The following is a 7,801-nucleotide window of genomic DNA, read 5'->3' on the forward strand; positions in this document are numbered from 1 at the left end:
GCCCTCAGGCTCCTACTCCACCACTACCACATATCTACAATACTAAATCCATCTGAATGTATAGTATCGTGTGTCTGTGCCAATGTTTGTGATGGAATCTCTGTGCGTTCAAATTGCTATTGATAAATTGCAAGCTTACGCCTGCCCATACCATAACCTCACCGCCACCAAGGGACACTCTGTTCACAACTTCGACATCAGCAAACCGCTGACCCACATGAAGCTATCTGCCCGGTACAGTTGAAACCGGGATTAATCAGTAAAGAGCACACTTTTCTAGCAATCAATCAGGTCAAGACCCTGGTGAGGACAACGAGCACACAGATTAGTTTACCTGAGACAGTTACTGACAGTTTGCAGACATTCTTCGGTTGTGCAAACCCACAGTTTCATCAGCTGTCTGGCTTTCTGGTCTCAGACAATCCCACAAGTGAAGAAGCTGGATGTGGAGGTCGTGGACTGGCGTGGTAACGCGTGGTCTGCAGCTGTGAGGCCGATTGGAAGTACTGCCAAATTCTCTAAAACAATGTTGGAGGTGGCTTATGGTAGAGAAATGTATATTAAATTATCTGGCAACAGCTCTGTTGGACATTCCTGCACTCAGAATGTATATTGCACTCTCCCTTAACTTGAGACATCTTTGGCATTGCATTGTGACAAAATGCACATTTGAGAGTGGCCTTTTATTGTCCCCAGCACAAGGTCCACCTGTGTAATGATCATGTTTAATCACGAACAGGGTTGTAAACATTTGTGCACAACATTTGAGAGAAATATGCGCTTTATGTGTATGGAACATTTCTTGGATCTTTTGTTTCAGCTCATGAAATATGGGACCAACACATGCGTTTTGAAACTGAAACTGAAACTGCGTTTTATATTTTTCTTCAGTGTACTCACTTAGAAAGAAAATTACTCCAGTCAGTTCATATTGGGCAAAACACAACCTGAAGCAAATGCATCCAAATAAAATTGTATTGGTCACATACACGTGTTTAGCAAATGTTATTTTAGGTGTAGCAAAATGCTTGTTTCTACAGTGCCTTGCGAAAGTATTCAATCACCATTTTTCCAATCACTTCTTATGAGAAACCAATTGCCTCGATGGATATATTATCGAATATATACAGTGCCTTGCGAAAGTATTCGGCCCCCTTGAACTTTGCGACCTTTTGCCACATTTCAGGCTTCAAACATAAAGATATAAAACTGTATTTTTTTGTGAAGAATCAACAACAAGTGGGACACAATCATGAAGTGGAACGACATTTATTGGATATTTCAAACTTTTTTAACAAATCAAAAACTGAAAAATTGGGCGTGCAAAATTATTCAGCCCCTTTACTTTCAGTGCAGCAAACTCTCTCCAGAAGTTCAGTGAGCATCTCTGAATGATCCAATGTTGACCTAAATGACTAATGATGATAAATACAATCCACCTGTGTGTAATCAAGTCTCCGTATAAATGCACCTGCACTGTGATAGTCTCAGAGGTCCGTTAAAAGCGCAGAGAGCATCATGAAGAACAAGGAACACACCAGGCAGGTCCGAGATACTGTTGTGAAGAAGTTTAAAGCCGAATTTGGATACAAAAATATTTCCCAAGCTTTAAACATCCCAAGGAGCACTGTGCAAGCGATAATATTGAAATGGAAGGAGTATCAGACCACTGCAAATCTACCAAGACCTTGCTGTCCCTCTAAACTTTCAGCTCATACAAGGAGAAGACTGATCAGAGATGCAGCCAAGAGGCCCATGATCACTCTGGATGAACTGCAGAGATCTACAGCTGAGGTGGGAGACTCTGTCCATAGGACAACAATCAGTCGTATATTGCACAAATCTGGCCTTTATGGAAGAGTGGCAAGAAGAAAGCCATTTCTTAAAGATATCCATAAAAAGTGTAATTTAAAGTTTGCCACAAGCCACCTGGGAGACACACCAAACATGTGGAAGAAGGTGCTCTGGTCAGATGAAACCAAAATTGAACTTTTTGGCAACAATGCAAAATGTTATGTTTGGTGTAAAAGCAACACAGCTCATCACCCTGAACACACCATCCCCACTGTCAAACATGGTGGTGGCAGCATCATGGTTTGGGCCTGCTTTTCTTCAGCAGGGACAGGGAAGATGGTTAAAATTGATGGGAAGATGGATGGAGCCAAATACAGGACCATTCTGGAAGAAAACCTGATGGAGTCTGCAAAAGACCTGAGACTGGGACGGAGATTTGTCTTCCAACAAGACAATGATCCAAAACATAAAGCAAAATCTACAATGGAATGGTTCAAAAATAAACATATCCAGGTGTTAGAATGGCCAAGTCAAAGTCCAGACCTGAATCCAATCGAGAATCTGTGGAAAGAACTGAAAACTGCTGTTCACAAATGCTCTCCATCCAACCTCACTGAGCTCGAGCTGTTTTGCAAGGAGGAATGGGAAACAATTTCAGTCTCTCGATGTGCAAAATTGATAGAGACATACCAAGCGACTTACAGCTGTAATCGCAGCAAAAGGTGGCGCTACAAAGTATTAACTTAAGGGGGCTGAATAATTTTGCACGCCCAATTTTTCAGTTTTTGATTTGTTAAAAAAGTTTGAAATATCCAATAAATGTCGTTCCACTTCATGATTGTGTCCCACTTGTTGTTGATTCTTCACAAAAAAATACAGTTTTATATCTTTATGTTTGAAGCCTGAAATGTGGCAAAAGGTCGCAAAGTTCAAGGGGGGCGGATACTTTCGCAAGGCACTGTAGCTCTTGACAGTGCAGTAATAGCAAAAAAAATCACAACATATACCCAATACACACAAATCTAAGTAAAGGAATAGAATTAAGAATATATAAAAATATGGACGAGCAATGTCAGAGTGGCATAGACTAAGATACAGTAGAATAGATAACAGTATATACATATGAGATGAGTAATGCAAAATATGTAAACATTATTGAAGTGACTAGTGTTCCATTTATTAAAGTGTCCAGGGATTTCAAGTCTATGTACACTACTGTTCAAAAGCTTGGGATCACTTAGAAATGTCCTTGTTTTTGAAGAGCCACAGATGATGCACTCTCTATTGCACTCCACATTGTCCTTTCCCACCTGGACAAAAGGAACACCTATGTGAGAATGCTATTCATTGACTACAGCTCAGTGTTCACCATAGTGCCCTCAAAGCTCATCACTAAGCTAAGGACCCTCGGACTAAACACCTCAAACTGTAACTGGATCCGGGACTTCCTGACAGGCCGCCCCCAGGTGGTAAGGGTAACAACACACGCCGCACTGATCCTCAACACAGGGGCCCCTTAGGGGTGTGTGCTCAAGCCTCTCCTGTACTACCTGTTCACTCATGACTGCATAGCCAGGCACGACTCCAACAGCATCATTAAGTTTGCCGATGACACAACAGTAGGCCTGATCACCGACGATACAGCCTTAAGGGAGGAGGTCAGAGACCTGGCCATGATCAAGACAAAGGAAATTATTGTGGACTACAGGAAAAGGAGGACCGACCATGTCTCCATTCTCATTGACCGGGCTGTAGTGGAGCAGGTTGAGAGCTTCAAGTTCCTTGGTGTCCACATCACCAACAAACTCATGGTCCAAACACACCAGACAGTCAAGAAGAGGGTACGACAAAGCCTATTCCCCCTCAGGAGACCCAAAAGATTTGGCATGGGTCCTCAGACCCTCAAAGTTCTACAGCTGCACCATCGAGAGCATCTTAACTGGTTGTATCACTGCCTGGTATGGCAATTGCTTGGCGTCCGACCTATAGAGGGTAGTTCGTACGGCCCAGTACATCACTGGGGCCAAGCTTACTGCCAAGCAGGACCTCTATACCAGGCGGTGTCAGAGAAAGGCCATAAAAATTGTCAAAGACTTCAGCCACCCTAGTCATAGACTGTTCTCTCTGCTTCTGCACGGCAAGTGGTACCGGAGCTAGTCTAGGACCAAAAGGCTTCTTAACAGCGTCTACCCCCAAACTATAAGGCTCCTGAACAACTAATCAAATGTCTACCCAGACTATTTGCATTGACCCCCCCCACCCCCGTACGTTGCTGCTACTCTGTTTATTATCTATGCGTAGTCACTTTTTTTACCTACATGTACAAGAATTTCACTTAGGTGTTGTTGTATTCGGCGCATGTGACAAATAAAATGTGATTTGATTTATAAGGAAGTCAGTCAATTGAAATAAATTCATTAGGCCCTAATCTATGGATTTCACGACTGGGACTACAAATATGTATCTCTTGGTCAATTATACCTTTAAAAAATTGTTGGATCAGAAAACCAGTCAGTATCTGTTGTGATCCCCATTTGTCTCATGCAGCGTGACAAATCTCCTTCGCATAGAGTTGATCAGACTGTTAATTGTGGCCTGTGGAATGTTTTCCCACTCCTCTTCAATGGCTGTGCGAAGTTGCTAGATATTGGCGGGACTGGCACACACTGTCTTACACGTCAATCCAGAGCATCTCAAACATGCTCAATGGGTGACATGTCTAGTGAGTGTGCAGGCCATGGAAGAACTGGGACGGGGATTTTCAGCTTCCAGGAATTGTGTACAGATCCTTGCTACATGGGGCAATGCATTATTATGCTGAAACGAGGTGATTGCCGTGGATGAATGGCACATTTTTGTGTCCTTTTAATTGTCCCCCAGCACAAGGTGCACCTGTGTAATGATCATTCTGTTTAATCAGTTTCTTGATATGCCACACCTGTCAGGTGGATGGATTATCCTGGCTAAGGTGAAATGCTCACTAACAGGGAAATAAACTAATTTGTGCACACAATTTGAGAGAAATAAGCTTTTTGTGTGTATGGAAAATTTCACTACATGTTGCATTTATATTTTTTTCAGTATACTTAACTTTTTACTACTTTAATACATAATTTTATTTGTTCCAATACTTTTGGTCCCCTAAAATTAGGGGACAATGTACAGAAGTGCTGTATTTTGTAAGCGGTTTATCTGATATGGATGAAAATACCCTTAAATTAAAGGGTCTGCACCTTAACCTCCTTAGTCATTGTATCATTTCAAATCCAAAGTACTGGAGTACTTGATCTCACTCTAATTCCATTTTGACATTATGCAGTATTGTGTCTAGGCCAGTGACAAAATGTATTTTAGCAATTTTAAATTCAGGCTGTAACAACAATGAGGAAAAAGTCAAGGGATGTGAATACTTTCTGGAGGCACTGTAGATGTAATATATAAATGAAAGACAAAATATATTTTAATGTTGTTTTCGTTATTATTCCAAGGCACAATACAATGTATGTGTTGGCAGGCTGTCTGACAGTGTTTTATACGTACATTCACAGAATACACACCCTAACCCTGTGCACACAACACACCTATACATGGACAGGGGGCTCAGTGACTACATGCTCAATATGTAACCATAATAACATAAATAAAGCTTGTTAACAAGTGGAGTATTCCAGATATCGGGACTATCAAGTTAGCCACCAAACTTTAAACGGTCACATTTATCAAAAACATTAAGTTATTTCAAGCAATTTTGGAAAGTTAGCTGGCTAAAAATAAAATTCTACATTTTTAGAACTGCCTGTACTGTACCAGCATAAACCACAGTATTGACAGCCTTAAACCCAGCTTGTAGGCTGCTTTACCCTAAGCTGTACTGTGGTGCTTTACCGGCCTTAACCATTACAGCTTAATACCAATACTTGCATGCGCACACACACATAAACATATATCACAGACAAACACATTCACACTGATAGAGCAGGTGGACGGGATGTGTAACTGTAAAGATTGGCTTTAGTGTTCACTCATGAAAAAGTACCAAACTAACAGTGCAACTGTTACATGGAACATACAGAAAATAATAATCTAATCAGTGTTACAATCACACTGCAAAACGATCTTATTTAATTGTCTTTTTGAACTCCAGAAAACAAGGTTCTAATAAACTTGAGTACATTCAGTGTTTTCTAACTTGATCTTTACATCTGCATTAATTGTGCTTTTAAGGTTGTCAGAAAGTCCTATCATACACTACATGACCAAAAGTATATGGACACCTGCTCATCAAACATCTCATTCCAAAATCATGGGCATTAATATGGAGGCCACCACTCTTCTGGGAAGGCTTTCCTCTAGATGTTGGAACATTGCTGCGGGGACTTGCTTCCATTCAGCCGCAAGAGCATGCATGAGTGAGGTCGGGCACTGATGTTGGGTGATTAGTCCTAGCTCGCAGTTGGCATTCCAATTCATGCCAAAGGTGTCCGATGGGGTCAAGTTCTTCCACACCGATCTCGACAAACCATTTCTGTATAGACCTTGCTTTGTGCATGGGAGCATTGTCATGCTGAAACAGGAAAGGGCCTTCTACAAACTGTTGCCACAAAGTTGGAAGCACAGAATCGTCTAGAATTTCATTGAATACTGTAGCGTTAAGACTTCCCTTCACTGGAATTAAGGGGCCTAGCCCAAACCTTGAAAAACTTCCCCAGACCATTATTCCTCCTCTACCAATCTTTACAGTTGATACTATGCATTGGGGCATGTAGCTCTTTCTTGGGAAACAGCAAACCCAGATTCAGCCATCAAGACTGGTCAAGCGTGATTCATCACTCCAGAGAACGCGTTTCCACTTCTTCAGAGTCCAATGGCGGAAAGCTTTACACCACTCCAGCCGACACTTGGCATTGCACATGGTGATCTTAGGCTTGTGTGCGGCTGCTCGGCCATGGAAACCCATTTCATGAAGCTCCCGACGAACAGTTCTTGTGCTGACGATGCTTCCAGAGGAAGTTTAGAACTCGGTAGTGAGTGTTGCAACCAAGGACAGACAATTTTTACACGCCTCTGCACTCTGTGTTACCGTTCTGTGAGCTTGTGTGGCCTACCATTGAGCCTTTGTTGCTCCTAGACGTTTCCACTTCACAATAGCAGCACTTACTGTTGTCCGTGGCAGCTCTAGCAGGGCAAAAATTCTGATCTCTTCAGTAAGGCCATTCTACTGCCATTGTTTGTCTCTGGAGATTGCATGATTGTGTGCTCGATTTTATACACCTGCCAGCAACGGGTGTGGCTGAAATAATCAATCCCACTAATTTGAAGGGGTGTCCACATACTTTTGTATATACACTATTGTTCAAAAGTTTGGAGTCACTTAGAAATATCCTCGTTTTTGAAAGAAAAGCAAATGTTTTGTCCATTTAAAGTAACATCAAATGGGTCAGAAATACAGTTTAGACACGTTGTAAACGACTATTGTAGCTGGAAACGGCAGATTTTTTTGTGGAATATCTACATAGGCGTTCAGAGGCCCATTATCAGCAACCATCACTCCCGTGTTCCAATGGCACGTTGTGTTAGCTGAAAGGCTAATTGATCATTAGAAAACCCTTTTGCAATTATGTTAGCACAGCTGAAAACTGTTGTGCTGATTAAGGAAGCAATAAAACTGGCTTTAAGTCTGGCCTTAAGCAATAAGACTGACGAGTTTCAGAAGAAAGTTTTGTTTCTAGCCATTTTGAGCCTGTAATCAAACTCACACATGCTGATGCTCCAGATACTCAACTAGTCTAATGAAGGCCAGTTTTATTGCTTCTTTAAATCAGCACAACAGTTTCCAGCTGTGCTTACATAATTGCAAAAGGGTTTTCTAATAATCAATTAACATTTTTAAAATGATAAACTTGGATTAGCTAACAATGTGCCATTGGAACACAGGAGTGATGGTTTCTGATAATGGGCCTCTGTACGCCTATGTAGATATTCCATTAAAAAAATCTGCAGTTTTTTA

The sequence above is a fragment of the Oncorhynchus mykiss genome, chromosome 23 (assembly GCF_013265735.2).
Source record: "Oncorhynchus mykiss isolate Arlee chromosome 23, USDA_OmykA_1.1, whole genome shotgun sequence".
In the NCBI taxonomy this organism is placed as follows: domain Eukaryota; kingdom Metazoa; phylum Chordata; class Actinopteri; order Salmoniformes; family Salmonidae; genus Oncorhynchus; species Oncorhynchus mykiss.